An 18,300-nucleotide genomic window follows, 5' to 3' on the forward strand; every position below is an offset into this window, starting at 1 on the left:
GTTCGCATATATTTGCTTTAAATTGACCCTACCTCAGACGATCTATATCTTATCCTACTTCAGAAGGTGCCAGATTCATTAAATAATTGGTCGCGAGTTGGAAACTCATAGATGTCAACCTTTGTCGGCTGATTAGGTATGAAATATTGGCGTCATTTTCGTCGGCGTGATAATAGCTATAATTGCTATAAATGTCGTTCAAATCCCAGCTAAGCAACTTACTTCAGTTTTGGTTGATACAGCTTTTTACCGACACTTTCTAATTTGATAGAGTCGAACCAGCTCTCACTCACACACGCACACACGCACACACACACACACACATATATATATGAGGGGTGTATGAAGTTGCTATGATTCAACTGAATCACTGTCAGTTGTCTTTGTGTATTAGACTGCTGCAATTAATTAGGTCTTATTTGCAATCACCAATGATATGGGGTTGCTCAGTTCTAACCTGTGGTAGACAGTCGGGTGCAATAACCATATGGTCACTTGGACCCTGGAAATCATTTTGTCACAACCTGACGGTAATAGATAATAAGAGATTATCAATTGCAGATTTACTAAAGCTTTCATACTTTGAGATAATGAATGGAACTACTTTACCTGAAATCAAGGACAAAAACACATAATCATGTACCACAAGATAGTCCCAAAATGGTGGCACATCCCAGTTACCGTTATAAAGGAAACTTTTTTCCTTGCCATTTCCATGACTAGTGGTTCTTTTTGAAACACTGTTCATGCTCAACTGTTCACGAATTGTCATCTACTATAGTCATTTCTTCACTTGGTTGTGTTTTTAATTCCTAAGCTCTTATTCGTAAGGTGTCTGTATCCCATGATACAACATGAGATGCAACCCGATATACAGCCTAAGATGCAACATGATATACAACTTGTGACACAACCTGAGATGCAACACGTGACACAATCTGAGATGCAACATGAGATACAATCTGAGATACAACATGAGATACAATCTGAGATGCAACAAGAGATACAATATAAGATACAAGCTGATACACAACCTAAGACGTAACATAAGAAACAAACTGAGATGCAAATGTGACAATGCAAACGTTACACAACCTGATCTGCAGTATAAGATACAACCTGAAATGCAACATGATATACATCCTCACATGCAAGATGAGAAACAACCGGGGATGCAGCTTGAAATACAACCTTAAATGCAACATGTGACACAACCTGAGATGTAGCATGAGGTACAACTTCACATGCAACATGAGATACAACATGAGGTTTAACATGTGGCACAGCCTAATATGCAACATGATATACAACCTGAGATGAAACTTATGACACAACCTGAGAAGCGACATGGGATGCAACCTAAGATGCAACATGAGATACAGCCTGAGATACAACATCAGATGCAACATAAGATACAACATCAGATGCAACATGGGATACAACCTGATATGCAACATTAGGTACAACATGAGATGTAATATGTAACACAATCTGAGATGCAACACGAGATACAACCTCAGATATAATATGAGATACAACATCAGATGCAACATGTGACACAATGCGAGATATAACATGAGATTCAACATGAGATGCAGTCTGAAATGCAGTCTGAAATGCAACATCAGATATAACCTGAGACGCATTATGTGACACAATCTGAATTGCAACATAAGTTGCATCCTGAGATACAACCTGAGTTTCTCTTTTTCATAATTTCTGTATCTTTTGTAACATATATTTACGATTGAATTTTCTTGGAATTTTCACAGAATGTAATTTTATTGTTATCAGTCAAATTTGTATAGTTTTGATAAAGACAGTGTTTGCCAGCTGTATATCGCTATACCTTTAATATTATACAAATATATAACACAGTCTTTCTCCCTAGTATACATTATTGAATTAAGTAACTTTACACAGAACACATGCCACGTTGAGGGATTTGCTAACACAGCACATTTTTCAATGCAGCTGCTTGCTTCGCAGCACAAGTGTATATGTTAACGTTTGCAAATTAGAAAATAGATACCGCGACGGTCGTGAACTCTGAGTCAGGCAACATAATTCTTCCCCTAAAGTTTTTGGGAAAGGAATGTATACGAATCAACTTCGTAGGCATCCGTAAGCTCACGACAACGAATTTCACTTATGTCTGTAACTCCGAAGAGCAGGTGTGGGTCCATTGCTTGAACCGATGATTTGTAATTATGGAATATAATGTGTAACGAATTGTATAAACTTTATTAAAAGTATGTATGCAAATGTAATCGTAGAACTGATCACTGCAGAAACGACGTCTCCACCAATTTGATGCTCAATAATAATTAATGTAGAAATTAAATAACATCAAAGTAAAAAATCATTATAGTTCAGAATTTGCGGTCAAATATTGAGTGGTTGCTCTCAAGTATCATGGCCATCTCTAATTCATTCCACATGTAATTTTATTTACATTCTATTCTAAAAGACAGATATTCCAGAATTATGTGAAATTGGAAAGCTTTGAATAAATGTGATAATTTTACAGGTAATTTATATCAAGTGTTGTGTGATTTCAATAACAAAAGTCAGCTGCCAGACTTATTACAGAGTTACTCCTTCTCTTTACAGTTCGAAGATTGTACCTTTCCTCATCCCAACTATATAAAATAACGCCAACATCGCCAGGAGTGACACATCCGTAAAGGAAACTCGAACTAATCTTCTTTATGTCGATGTAACAGTGCCCGCCAATAAAGTGAGCATGATGAAGACAACCATACCATATAAGATCATTATGTAATAATGCCATATAAGGTCATTATGTAATAATGCCATATAAAGTCATTATGTAATAATGCCATATAAAGTCATTATGTAATAATGCCGTATAAGGTCATTATGTAATAATGCCATATAAGGTCATTATGTAATAATGCCATATAAAGTCATTATGTAATAATGCCATATAAGGTCTTTATGTAATAGTGCCATATAAGGTCATTATGTATTAATGTGGTGAAACTACCGGCATAAAATCTCTTCATAAAAATACTATGAGATACTGTTGTCGACTGAAGAAGTCCATACTAAGTTCCGAAAATAGCAGTTGGATGTTTTCAATTAAAAAGACACGATATTAAATTATCTACACGTGTAAACGGATAAACATGTATTTTTAATTTTATTTATCAGAAGAAAACTACAAACGTAGTATAACAGGACAGAGAAAATACAAGAGAATTATGTAATAAAATACATAAGAAATTAAATGCAATACCGTATTTCATATAATTGTTCTTACTAATTAGTTTATCTTACCCGATCTACTTATAAATCTCAATAATTAATTAAAAGTATTTTATTTTTTGTGCATATTACTTAGCAATTTTCGTCTTATTGAATACATTTTAGTACATAACAGTTACATATAATTATAACAAGAAGATTTACACTTGCGAAAATGATCTTGTTTCCATCAGGCCTTATAAAAGTTTTAAAATGTTATGAACATCCTTGTATTTCTTTCATAATATTTATAATGTTTTATCTACTTATGTATTCAATTTGTAATTTTCGTTTATATTCATAATTCAGAGTTATCCTTGTGGACGTCTACCTGTTCACCTTGCACCACTAGACGTCGGCTTCGGATGCGAACCCCCGCCAAATCATTCTAAAGACTTATAAAAGTGGTACTAACAGTTGCCTCGCTTGGCGCTCAGTATTATGACGTTAGTCTTAGGACTAGTCGGCCTGATGTCAGTATAATGTGACTTGGTGGGATATCATGCTGCATGTTTGCGGTATGATGCCTCAGTGCTAGACATCACTATAAACTGCCAAACTGCATACATCGTAGCGATATGACTAAAATAGTTAACGCTACTTTAGAATCTTAATCGCGCACACATACACACACTACTCCACTACAACTTGTATAAACATTCCATTATTTATCACTTGTTTTTGCAAAAATGTCAGTATCTTTTAAAACAATCCCTGTTTTGTCGAGAACAGAAGGTTTAAAACTTAAGTTTTAGACCATTGGTTAATACTGGAATATGGTCCAATCTATACTGGGGCCCCGGGGCCTGAGGTTTCTAAAAAACTCACCTTTACCGACCACTGCCATCTGAACACCGTCATAACAATTTTCGATCTCATTCAACAGATTTCCACATATTTTGTCCCTCGTGCATGAGAGAGAGAGCAAGCGATATATAAAAGCTTATTCTCTAGACAATCCATTCAGAACTCTGCATGAAACGTCACACGAAGTCCTTATATATATATATATATATATATATATATATATATATATATATATATATATATATATAAATATATATATATATAGAGAGAGAGAGAGAGAGAGAGAGAGAGAGAGAGAGAGATCAATAGGAGGATGCTGCTTCTTTACTTCCAGACAGATCATTACATTTAGAGAACTGGGCGTATACTTATCTTTTGTCATTATCTTCTTTTATCAATAATAATAACTTGGAAAGGCATCAATGATCGAGTTAGCAGAGAAGCAAAATCGAGAGGTGCAGCATAACCAGAAATATTTATAATGTTAGGACTTCCCTCGGACGAGCCGAGCCCGACCGTGAGACAACTTCGTGCAACAGAGGGGCAGTTGAGTATCAAAATTCTTTGTCGGGCCAGGCGTGCTTAAATTGACTTGCGGTCGCTGTTAAACAGAACTGTCGCTGCATCTCATCTGCGTATATTCACCTACGAGTCCAAGTCCAGGCGTTGTCGGTGATACAGAAGATTACCGGGCAAAGCATACAAAACAGGTAATAACGCTATGAAGTTCCTCCGGGAAATAGATCAATTACTAGTAGTAGCATTTTGATATGTACACACAATGTGTCACGAAAACGAAAATAAATAGAAAAACATAGTTTAACTCTGACCTTGCAGTTAGATATTCGCCAAAGAAGGTTCAAGTAATGCAGCGTTACCGTTGTTTATATTTACAGCTGAAAATAAATGCTACTGAAAGTAACGAAAGTAATAACCGTGGAATTCAGGACCCAAGTTCTACATGTAAAATGGTCACTTAAACCAGCGCTCAAAACCTACAGAGGTTCTCGTTGCCCAAAGAGGACATGGAATCCAAGTCATCACCTTCGAATATGTTGACTTAATGTTGCTCTTTAAACTTGCAAAGATCACCAGGGCCTAAAGAGAACCCGGAATCCAAGTCATCAACAGTCGACTCTAACCAGCGCTCAAAACCTACAGAGGTTCTCGTTGCCCAAAGAGGACACGGAATCCAAGTCATCAACTTCGAATATGTTGATTTAATGTTGCGCTGTAAACTTGCAAAGATCATCAGGACCTTTAGAGGACCCGGAATCCAAGTTATCAACAGTGGACACTAACCAACGCTCATAACCTGCAGTAGTTCTCAGGGCCCCAAACGGACAAGGAATCTAAGTCATCAACTTCTAAATAGTTGACTTAAACTAGCACTCTAACCTTGAAGAGATCATCAGGGCCCAAAGAAGACACGGCAACCAAGTCATCAACATTTGACTGCAGTGGTTCTCAGGGCCCAAAGAGGACAAGGAACCAAAGTCATCAACTTCGAATATGTTGACTTAAACTAGCGCTCTAACCTTGGAGAGGTCATCAGGGCCCAAAGTGGACATGTAATCCAACTCATCAACAACGCTCAAAACCTGCAGAAATCATCAGTATAATTATTTTTGTATGGATGATACATGAAGAGAATATAATAACACTGAAAATAGGAATAAAGAAAGGTAGATTCTTTATGCCATAGATGATGATACATTGCTTCCCAGGAGGATTATAAAAATAATACACGTGGGTGGGGAAAAGCAAATATAACCTAATGTAATCCTACAATAGAAAGATCTATTGACATAAAGTTGATATAAGGTGCATATCAGAGACTCATCTCTTCAAATACTTCAAATACTTATGGCTTACATATTGCTTAAATCTGAGAACACACTGAATATTATACTGAGAGGCCATATTAAACGGCTATCGTTCAATCCAAACTTGCATCAGAACAGTCACCTTTTATACAGATGCCTGACACATTGTCTACGTTCTTCTACTTTGTGAAGAGCAGACAAATGCGGGAAAAACACATTGATGATAGTGAAAGAGAAAGAATAGAGGAACTAAAAGGTTATTATACTAACCATTAGTCTGTGGGACGACTTTTCCATTTTGGAGGCTGACTTGAAATGTATACCACATACATACACCCCTTAGAAGGAAAGATAATAATCCCCTAAGGCCCTATCCACTAACCCCCGTCCCACGCATACAAATATGGTGTCCAAGAAACATATAGTATTTAGTAATCAAGGAACCCCGTATTGATGATGGTGAAACTCAGCCACCGAAATAGTGGATACCTTAAACGAAAAATGAAATAATGTGGAAGAAAAATACAGATATATATCACTTGGGGTGGGTGGGTGATTTGATAAAGGAAGAGACCCAACTACTCTCTTCACAAATCCTTGAGATTGAATGTAAGTAATTGGAGCAAAACCCAACTCAGCCCACACCAGCGCAAAGAAAAAGGTCGTGGCCCACGAAAGAATGCTTAGAAATTCAAATATCAAAAAGCTTTGGAATAGTACTTTAAACTCTGACATCAGCTCTAATCTGGACGAAATAACTATTTGTCGTCCTAAAGCAAGCAACACCAAAAATGAAATAAAAAGACATATTTGTCATCAGACCAAAACCTAAACCTAATGAGTGGCATCCACAGCAACAACAGCAGTAACATCAACAACAAACAATACAAATCAACATGACCAACATTAAAACACCCAGTAATTTTACATAAAAATAGTTTTAGAATCGTGACAAATTATCCTTTCAGTTGAATTATAAAGGCGGATTATTACCTATAAATATTAATGGATGACATATTATAACTCCCAACGTGAAATAGAAACTGTACTTTTATTAATAAGCCAGGTAAAGAAATCGAAGTAGCAAGTCTAGACACGATGATTTTTGTATTGTCATGCTAGTATGCAATCTATTTTTAAAAATAATTTGATTGATTCACAAAGAGAAATAAAACTGGAACTTAGATATAAATAAAATTTGTGAATATAAATAATAGCAGCAGATTGGACACATGTTATGTATCAGAGAAAAATGTCATATTGGGAAATATAGAATCTCATTCCATTGCATAAAGAAGAATATATAGAAAATTAAAAGATGAAAATTGTCAAGATTGCAACCCAAGCGTACCATACCACCAAAAGTAGCAACTAGAATAAATAACAATATAGTGTTTTAATATTAAATAACCAAAACAAATGAAGCAAACCAATATAAGGGTATATATATATATATATATATATATATATATATATATATATATATATATATATATATATATATACAAGGAAAAGAGCAAACAGTCATGGGAATGTCAGGGGAAATACATTGCGTTATTATGGAAAAGAGGGCTGTGCCATCCGTTTTGCAACTATCTTGTTGTACATGGTTAGGTAATTTTGTCCTTCTGTTCAAGTAACACGATTTAATTCTTCATCTCAGAGTATGAATGTTTTAATAGATATGTACTTGACAATCTCTTATTATTACGGTAAAGTCGTGTTTAAAGTCCAGAATCTAAGTGACCCTACCGTCACTGCATCCACCTGTCTATCACAGGAAACAGGTTTCAGCTACTAATGAAGGTTTTGTAGTTTTCCCGTTAGGCGCCTGTAAAAGACAATCGGACTCGGATTAACAAGCATTTCTTTATTTTGCACGAAGTGCACAGAGATTCCTTCCTATAGGAAATTTTTGTGCACTGGTCGTCGTTAATACTATAATGTCATTATTAATGGCGGATGATGCGTTGCGTGCACAACTAAAAACCAGACACCTGTTGAACATCGACTTTTTGGAGTAAACTGTCCGACCGTGCAAGGTTTCTGATGAACAGAAGGGTTTCATTCTTGTAGTAAACACTGCAACATTATATAGTGTTTATATTGTTCCTGACGCCGAGATCGAGAATGTTATTTGAACTCATGTAGCAGCAGAGGAGGTGAACAGACATTTTGCTGGAACATCATTTTTGAAAATGAAAAATATAAGCGTAATAATGCGAAACCGAAGCCTCTAACTTACTGAGAGTTTCTCTAATTGGGTTAGTTTATTTTGTTACTTTATCTTTGTCGTTCGTGTTTTTCTAAATTTGTATGTGTGTTTTGTTTACTCACTGGACTTTTTATTGAGGTAGCATCTCCTCTGCTGCTAGAAATGTATGAGTAATTAAAGTATTAATATATATATATATATATATATATATATATATATATATATATATATATATATATATATATATATATATATATATATATATATATATATATAATGGAATCATATATTATTAGATTAGTTAGAGAAAGATTAGATGCAGTTAGAAGATATATTTCTGTTCGTGATGCTCTCAAACAAAAACTACAGGAACAACAAGAAGTACAAGTTGAATATGCAGAAGGTACAGAACAATTATTTAAGCCTGTTACAAAGGTAACTGAAAGAGTTGTAGAAGCTAATGAAAAGATAGCAAAAGGAACCAAACAGACAAAAAAGATTTTAGATCTTCCAAATAAAATTGTTGCCGCTCAACCAAAAATCTGAACTTGAAGAGGAATTGGAGGAGAACCAGAACCAGAAACAAAAAAGAAAGAGAAAGAAAGAGTTAGAATGCTTAATAAATTTACTGAAGATGACATTAAGGCAGTAGAAAAAAATCAAACACCAAAAGATTTAGCTGCGTATGATATCGCGAGTTATAATAATATAAATAATTTTTTAAAATCTGAATATACTACTAAGCCGGTGTCAATATAAAAATGGTTCAAATGGATATAAGGAGGTAAGCAAGTCAGATATGATAATCCTGATTATAAGGCATATTTAGATGAAATAAATAATTATTATTCAGAGATATCTTGAATCTAAACGATTGTCTCAACCTCTTAAACCTCAGGTTGCTCTTCAAGATAAATTGACTACTATAGGTTTTAGAGTTATCGCGAATGCAAAATCAAAAAAAGTTTATGATATTGCTGCAAATTCATAAAAATATTGGTAAATATGTAAGAACGAAATATGCTGATTCTTGGACAAAGATTATTGGGTTAGAGATGTATATCTTATCTCTACTAAACGAAGTTCTCTCAAAGTTGATGATCCTGATTTTCAAAAATTTCAAGACGAAGTAAGAAAAAGCGAACAACCTAAACAACCACAAATTGTAATTGAAGCTCAACCACAATCTCCTCGACAACAATTACAAACTCATCAAGAATAATCTGTAAATGTTTATGAATCTACTGTTATAAAAGAATCTACACCTGTTGATATAAAAAGTATCAGGGATGAAAATTATTCTGGGGTAGTTGAAATCTGTTTCCTGTGATAGACAGGAGGATGCAGTGACGGTAGGGTCACTTAGATTCTGGACTTTAAACACAACTTTACCGTAATAATAAGAGATTGTCAAGTACATATCTATTCACGCATTCATACTCTGAGATGAAGAATTAAATCGTGTTACTCTAAGATGAAAGAGATACATATTTAAAACCTTAAGATGTTTCTACACCAAGAATAAATTGGATTAGAATTGTATTAATGGTTAAATATGGTCCTACAAAAATACTTTAATGTAGATTTTGCACAAAAATATTACAAAGATGTAAAAGAAAGAAAAGAACAATTACAACAAGAGAAGATATGCTTGCTGAATTGTCAAAATATATGCAAAGCTCTGAACCGAAAACCGGAAGTGGAATATGAATTTGCCATGACAGTGTTCTCGCCGATTTTGAACGATTAGAAATTCTGATCGGAGGAAAACGCGCAGGCAATAATTCTCCAGAAAGTATTGATGAAATATCTGACATTGCCGAAGATTGTTTACAGGTGGTGTTATTAATCGTAAAGTTTACAAATCTCATTAATGAAATTGTTGATGATTATTACAGCGACTGAAAACAATAAATTAATCGGCATGTAATTTAAAAATGATTATACACCCTGCTCAACATGGGCCTGTAATAGTTAAAGAGTATTAAACTCAGGATTGCCAACATAAAAAGCGATTTACGGAGATGGACTTGGTGATGTCGTTATGAGTTGATTCAGAAGGATGGCTCCAAAAGCAATACCGATTGCAAAACAATTAGGGATGAAAGCTATTAAAACCATTCGTGATAAAGGTATTGGTGCTGTTGGTAATGTTGCTGGTAAAGCATTTTCATCAATAAAAGAAAGATTAGCTCGATTATTACGAAGAAAACCACAGCCAGTAAAACTACTCAGTATTAAAATTATGCCTGCAAATATCAGTAAAATAATAAATCAAGCCGCAAACCAAAAACTAACAGAGTTGGCTAATATACCCGAGTCAGAAAAAGAAATAAAATATAACGGCAAGTTTAATAGCAGGAAGTGGTCTTCGTGTTAGACGATAACAATAATAATAAAATATTCAAACGTGTATCGATCCAGCGTTTGATATGGACGCACCAATTCTCAAAGATGAATCTATACGCGATTATCAATATTATTATTGTGACGCACGACAACCAGATCAGCGTGGTCGAATTGAATTACAAGTTCAAGATACAATCACATATTTCATACCTGCGGAACCGTTTGTTGAAGTAGAAGGTGAAATTTTAAGAACAGATGATACTGATAATGGAGCCGATGTTAGGGTTGGTTTCGTTAACAATGGTATTATGGCGTTGTTTGACAGCGCTACGTACATGTTTGACGGAAGAAATATTGAAACAATTCAAAAAGATGTTGATGTTGCTACGACGATACTTGGCCTTGCAAGATACAGCAGTCAGCCGGTCCGTCAATGATATTTGCAAAGGATACCACTAATCAAACAAGAGTAACAAGGTGAGACTAAATTCAGCTAGGAACCAAAATTTCAACTTAGAATTTGCTATACGTAAATCAATGTTGAGAGGTAATCTAGAAGATTTTCATGCGCAAATCCATTATCGCATGTTTTTGGATTTTGTAGAAATGTCACAAAAGTTATCTTTGGAGCGAAACATACAGTTGTACTTGTAAGAAAAACTTGATGGCGCCCTATCGGTAATGCTGGTAAAGCAATATTTACAAAACTTTCACTGTTGATGCTAGTAATGACTCCATCGATTGCTGAAGAAGAATAGTTAATTAGTTTTATGAATTCAGGCGGAAAATCATTGTTATCATGGTTGACAATGACGACAGATAGCATTCAGAGCAATAGTGCTGTTTTTTTTTTTACATAGCATATTGCGTCGCAACAAGGAGTTTCTGCACCGAGGCATATATTTATCGCTTTACAAAATACTGAAGGACTAAATTCACAAACACGTAGTCATATGTTATTTGACAATTTTAATGTTAGTGAAGTTTTCTGTAGCATGTGCATATCATCGATTAACGACATTTATGGGACGTGATCAAAATATGGATACTGGTTTAAAAGTTTCACAGCCAGATTTTACAAAACTATATCGGATTTATTACATTTCGCTGAATCATATAGATCTATTTAAACAATCAGTCGTTGATATTCATTGTAAACCTCTTGTAAACCTATGTGCCGGTGTTAATTATAGAACAATTGCAGTTATACTCAGCGATAAAGCAATGTTACTTGAAGGTACTGTGGACCAATGAGAGTTATTGACGATGCAGCAAAAACATGTAATTAAATCTTCTCTATATTTATAATGTCATATCATCAATTTTGTATCAGTCTGGCTACTGGTCAGATTAAAAAGATTCAACAAAGTTCAGCGATAGACTGCGGAATAAAAATATCACTAAAAAAGATCAGATCACAGGTGGTCAAAATAAACTATCATTGTCAGATCGGCAACTCAGATATTTCAATAGCGCCAAACAATCCAAAAAAAAAAATGAAAATAAAACTAAAACAGGAATTAAACTCAATCTTTCTGCTGGTGCGGTTAAAGACTCAATTAAAACATGCGATATATTTCCACTCCTTGCAGCTTTACCAGCGTTAATAGCCGCTGCAGCTCCAAGTTTAGCAAAAGCAGCTGCACTTTGTGCTGTTGGAACTGCTGCTGGAATGGCATCAAAGAAAGCAACAGGACAAAGATTTAAAAAAAGGGCAAAGGGTCTAAGATTACCAGGAACAACCTGTCGATACGAGAAAGGTCTGAGGCTTCTAGGAACAGTTCGTTAATCATTCCAACGTCAAATTTTTATTTACTTGATGATGCTAAAAAATTAAATATCAAAACTATCAGAGGTGTTTTTATGCGGGAACAAGTGCCAAAACAACCAAACTGTATTGAAACCTGTATCATCAATCTTGATAATTGTTCTGGACTTGGTTCTGTTTGGGTTGCATAAGCGATTAATTCCTATGGGTTGGCTCCACCAAAAGAATATATAAGTTACGTAAGTTTTCGCTTTCGGCGGTAGAATCAGAGACTCAAATATATCAATCGCAACTATTAGAAATGAAATTGCAAAAAGTGTTGCTAATCATTTACGACCTACCGGTGATACAATGACAGGTGAACTCAGCATGAATGGAAACAAAAAAGTTGTTTTAAGGTCCAACATTTGATGAAGATGCCTCAACAAAAGATATGTAGACAATAACTATAATACAGTAGATACTAAATTAACCACGCCGCGAGCTAAGTGTGATGTTCATGTACATATGTTTTCAAAAACTCAATGAAATCGCAGATGATTTATTTGGAAGACCCTTGACTGCCAACGTAAACCTCTGAAATTAACACAAAACTCGGCGACATTAAAACAGCTATGTCAGACATTGAAACGATTAATAAACTATTAGGTGTTATCAGAGATCCTAAATCATTTTCAGAGTTAATCACCACAGTGCAGAGTAATATCGATGATATTAGAAAAAATCTAGAAGATGTTATTAGTGGAATTAATGATATCGTTAAAAATTTATTCTGATTAAAATTCCCCACAAGCAGATTATCAACGTGGTATATACAGTAGCGAATGAACAAGCACTATCGTCACCACTCAATAAAACCATTAAACATCGCGCTCAGGTTACAGGTATATACAGGCTCTCAGTACTTGGTGTTGTAAAATTTATAATATCTACCACAAATTAAAGGCGTTATCCACTGACTCCGCCAGCTGGATCTCCTGGATCTATGTTAGTGATGTTAGATCAAAACGACGAGGAAATATTTGCTGTGGAACCTGAGGGGAAAAAAAACCTCAGTTTGATTTATTATTGGTGCCTTGAATTAGTAGCTAAATTCCCACCTAATTAAAATATAATGAGCATTCCGATCAACGTTCAACGTTTTAAATATAATCAAGCACGTGAATGGCAAACAGAATTAAAAAATATCGTTGACGAGTATACTGTAAAAGTATGAAAAAATATCACATACGTGTAGTTGTTGACATAATTGTTTATTCAGCGTCCGCTGTTATTGCTGGAACCGATGTATTATTATCAACAATAACATTATCGCTAGTGATGCCACCAGCAGTTGTAACAATTTGTGTTTCAACTGCAACAACAATTGCTGGCCTTCTAAATATCATCGCACAAAAATATGTACATGAACGAATGCAAAATTGCATGATTATATTATACAATTACACATACTCCAAATTATCCTCGTTATTATCAACAAGCCTCAATGATGGGAAAATATCAGATTTTGAGCTCACGGAGAAAATTAAAATCTACAAAGAAGAAATGACTGCGATAGAATCCACCCTGTTTTAAATAATGGGGATTTAAATAATGTCAACGCCGAACGAATTAATACAACAGATTGTCGTTAATACAACTCCGACAAAAGCTATGATGATATCGGTAAGCTCAACGAATCCTGAATTTGATGCTAATTTTCCAACTGCAATTGCAGCGAAAGAAATAGCACTAGCACAATTACGAGTATATCATAGTTGGCCAAACATCAGATCAAAATCATTCGGTGGAGTACAGGCGAATAATTCGCTTGTGTTCGCAAATAAAACCAAAGATGATGCAACTCCTGATCGGCAGCTTGTTCAATTTCCAACAGGTAATTATCAAATCGAACAAATCAATGATTAATTTCAATATACAATCTTAATTTTAGGGATGGGACAACACATATTAGCATATTTACAGCATTATAGTAACCTATTTACAGCACTATATACAATCGTAGTTCAAAGAACGGTACAACATTAACTTAATTAACTTAATTCTAAGGACGGCACAATACATATACGGGAGCCTTCTCAACGTTCAACATAGTTTTGGATACACACATACCCGCAATAATCAACCCCGGGAGAGTGCAAAAGTTGTGTGATGGTGGGAGGGTGTACTTTTTCTGTTGAAGTTCGAGTACCACCACTTTTCTTAATGAAAAATTGCGAAATATTGCCATCGACGTACTATCACGGGTTTCGAACGACAAACCTCGAGTTTGAGAATAAGTCACACTAGCATTGCGTTACGTTTCAATCTTGTTGATATATTTTTCAGAAATTATTATAAAGTTTCCTATGCATGATTCCTACAGATGATTATTATACTTGGTTAAACAATTAATACGTGGATTTATTTCTGTTTCTAAACGCACTGTATAATATATATATATATATATATATATATATATATATATATATATATATATATATATATATATATATATATATATATATATATATATATATATATATATATATATATATATATATAAGTTAGGAAATACAAATATATCTCTGCTAAACTGAACTATTATAAAATTATGTTGCTTAACTGATATGAATTATCACAGATGTTTATCAATTAATTAAAATGACAAAGGAAATTGAGATCGACCGGAGAAAGATATTTTACAGAGTTATCTCCTTTCTTGAGATCAATACGTAGTTACAAGCAAGATAATTATCACATTTTATGCTGGATTTAAAACACCTTCCATGTTTCATGACTGGCAAAGTGTACTAATATATGTAATTCCGGTACTTTCGCAACCAATGAATATAAGTCTCAGAATGAATAAATATGTATTCTATCAAAATAAATTCTAACAATGAATATAATGAATTTCTTTTAAATACATAAATGGTAATATACTATTAGTAGCAACAAGTAAGGTAACTACTTAATTACTCTACCGGAGATATCTTAGCTTGACAGAGTTATCTCCCTTCAACAATAATGAAAAGTTATCTTTTGTTTATATTTTATCGAAACGGCAGATTGGAAATATTATATGTGATACGCTGAACCGAAGATCTGCAAATATCAAAACATTTCCCAGCGGCATATGTCGATTGAAATTATATTTTTTGCCTGTCTGTACATGTTTAGATGAAACTGCTTTGGCTCTAGTATCATTGCATCCATCATTTCCAAATTCAAAATTCTCGGTCTGTGTGATAGATCGCAAACTACCTAAAGAGTTATTTCGTTATTCTCCATCATTATGATAGATGACAAGACCATCTTCGAGTACCCTCGAAACACTCGTAGACAAATTTATGAGAAAGATAATTTTTCATCCCCAAGCACAAAATTTCAGATACCCAGTATTAATGAAAGTACAATGATTTTTTTTTAGTGACAGTGCCTGATTACACCATTAGGGGATGCTTCATAATCCTTGATTATAGGATGTCTCACAAATTCTTTTTGCTCCATTTATATATAACATTATTTGCTTGAATGATTATTAGTCTAACTAATTATTTTAAAATCTAGCTAGATAATCCTTCACATTTCTTATAACTTTATCATTATTATCAGTATTAAAATCTTTTATCGTAATATCTTTTCAGTTCTCTGTATTTTTACCACCACATTGCACACACAACTGTGTTTTTTTTCTAACCCCAACACCACGGTTCAAGCACGGTGTTTAGGTCCTAAGCGCACTCGCCATACACTTTGTAAATGATGTCCGCTGAATTCGTTTACGCAAGCTTTGTCACAATTAGTTGTACAGCATATCATAAGGCATTTGCATTTGTTCTTTGTTTGAATCAATACACACACACACACACACACACATCAATCTAAATATATATTTGTTTTAATTATAATATGAACGAGATACACTTTCCACAATTAAAATTAAGCCTTTAAAAGTTAAATTTTATCTGTACAGAATATCCCCTGACTTACTGATGCTAGCTCTGGTTGATCCAACAAATAAAACTTTGATTAATACTATTCATCACGCCAAGAAAGAATTTAGCAAAGATGGTGCATCTCACATGTGGTCGACGTTAAAATCATACTTAACACCGATGGTGTCGAAAAAGTCGTCAATGCTACAATGAGCGACAAACGAGCGGTAACGATTATTATTTATCTCTACAGTCAAATATATTTTTCAGAGTAAAGTTTATTGTATTAGCAGAAACAAGCAATAATACTTGGATTATCCTCGACAAATGTGACCATGTCCTTCATAATGAAAAAATTGCCGTATTAAGTAAAAATTCCAAACAATGAATGTTGACTGGCATTGACAAACCGTATTATGAAAGAGCGTATCCTGTAATCGCGGTTAATAATCTAAACAGATGAAATTTTCAAAAATATATTGTGTAACGAGTAACGGAAATTTCACAAACGCAATACTTGGAAATGGTTTAACGGATAAAAGACGTAAAATAATAAACTAGTGGGGAGAAATAGTTAAAATTACCAGAGTATCTGTCCAAGATGTCGCTGAACTAGGAAACAAATTAAAATTCCCGATAAAAGTAAGAACGATAACCGAAGAGATTTTGTACGAATCGAAATATAAATTGAAAGGAAATTCGATTGAAATAATTGATCATAATTCACATGCGTGGACTAATGCAGTAAAATATTTATACGACATCGAACTGTTAAATTTTAACAAGGAGATATTTTTCGTCTTATTAACGAAGTAAGTAAGAATGATCCTGTGTCAGTATGGCTGTTTCAAAGTTCATATAATGGAAATTATGATCAGTTTGTACGGCCTAATGCAGATATTTATCGTACAGAATCTCTCCATGAAGAAATGAAAAATCTTGCGTTAAAATATACTGATGACGATACTGAACAATTACTGAGTAAATATTTTACTGTTCCGTCAGTTGCTGTTCATTTTGATCGAGAGAAAAATTCGTGGAAACCAACACGATTGGATTTTCTTGAAGAAATACAACGCAATTGTGCCGTCACGGTGGATTATGGAATACCAGATACGATTACAGGGATATTGGTTAAGTTGATATGGTTGCATGTTATCCCGAAAGTGTTCTTGGTATGGGAGAGTGTTCTAAGTATTTTGAGAGATTTGGACATCCAAGACACGAGATGACCGGAGTATAGATAAATGAATAATTACAAGATTTTGATTTGACTGGATTTGCTTTTATCGAGTCAGTTAAGTTTGCTGAAAATCTCCATTCGATTTGTTATGTCTAGTTTGGCAAACATTTTTCAGAACAAATGTGGGCACCAACAGTATTAGTACGTATATACTTGATATAAAATATTATTATTGTTAACAGTAAGTGAAGCAATTATTTCATATCGTCTGCAGAAAGAAGTTTGGTTACCACAACAACAGAAATATTCTGATGATGAAAATCCTGATTTGACTGATTTTGAGAATAAAATCGCAAAAGATCTTGGCAGGAAAAAAATCGGTAAATTCACCCAAGGAGGATCATACGATCATAAACGACATTGTTCAAGATTAATTATGGATGATTCTGAGTTAGATTGTATAATTGCTGATACAACGAAGAAAAATTGTAGATGATGCATAATTGTTTTTATAATTGCTGATACAACTAATAGAAACACATTTATAAGTCAAAGTAATATTAATGTATCAGAAGGAACTAAATTAGGTACAATTGTGAGTTATATTGATTGGGAGTCACCGCAGTTTACTCATTTAAGATCTTCAATACTCGCGTATGTTTCCATAAATCTATTATCGATGATAAATAGAGTGTGCTGTCAGAGTCGCTACGGATTAATTTTATATTAATAAAAAATACAGGATTGCTAAAACAGCTACATATCGGCACTTTCGCTTCATGGGGTGAATGGAGCATAAAACAAGAAAATTTACTTAATTATTCTCAATCCGTCGACGTTGAAATTAAGGATATTTATTACAAAAAAATCAAATATCAAATTATGGTCTGTACCATCTAAATTTGATCCTGTAGCTAGACATAGAACAGTTCATCTCAATGGGCCTGGAGTTTCTGGTAAAA

The sequence above is a fragment of the Sinohyriopsis cumingii genome, chromosome 17 (assembly GCF_028554795.1).
Source record: "Sinohyriopsis cumingii isolate HCF-2022 chromosome 17, ASM2855479v2, whole genome shotgun sequence".
In the NCBI taxonomy this organism is placed as follows: Eukaryota; Metazoa; Mollusca; class Bivalvia; order Unionida; family Unionidae; genus Sinohyriopsis; species Sinohyriopsis cumingii.